Source organism: Penaeus monodon, chromosome 21 (assembly GCF_015228065.2).
Source record: "Penaeus monodon isolate SGIC_2016 chromosome 21, NSTDA_Pmon_1, whole genome shotgun sequence".
In the NCBI taxonomy this organism is placed as follows: Eukaryota; Metazoa; Arthropoda; class Malacostraca; order Decapoda; family Penaeidae; genus Penaeus; species Penaeus monodon.
The window spans coordinates 45788942-45789383 of record NC_051406.1 but is presented as its reverse complement, the minus strand read 5'-3'; the positions used below and the strand labels follow the sequence as shown (position 1 = coordinate 45789383).

At 55.7% G+C, this 442-nt stretch overlaps 1 protein-coding gene across 1 annotated transcript in view; it reads left to right on the top strand.

Moving 5' to 3' along the window:
• Positions 1-442, top strand: part of LOC119586538 (unconventional myosin-Ia-like) — a 73617-nt gene that overhangs the window by 54904 nt on the left and 18271 nt on the right. The gene's annotated exons all lie outside the window — the stretch shown is intronic.

Below are 442 nucleotides of genomic sequence, written 5' to 3'. Positions count from 1 at the left end.
GCACCGGCTGCCCACGAAGTCCGAGGCACCGGCAGCCCAACGGATCAACGCTGTCCCAGCCTGCTCAGGGTAAATCTGGACGAAAGTTACGACCGCCTATGTGTGTTCTGATGCGCAGTGACGGGTTGGTTGTCGCAGAACGCGCAGGGCGATTCCTGGTTCTCCGGGAAGCAGGCGGTCCTGGAGCAACGAATCTCGGAAACGAATGCTTTTACGTGATGATCAGCGGCAGCCAGGGAGGAGAGGGCTACGGAAGCGAAGGGAGAGGCAGCGTCCTGGGAGAAGGCGAATGATTATGATGTTCGACTCTAAAATAACACACGAGGCGAGGAGGGCGACGCGGAAGCAGGTCGCGGGATAAAAGCCTTGAATGGAAGGCAGAAGCACAGAAGACTGGAACAAAAGAAGAGTCAGTCTCCAGAATTACGACTCTGAATATATA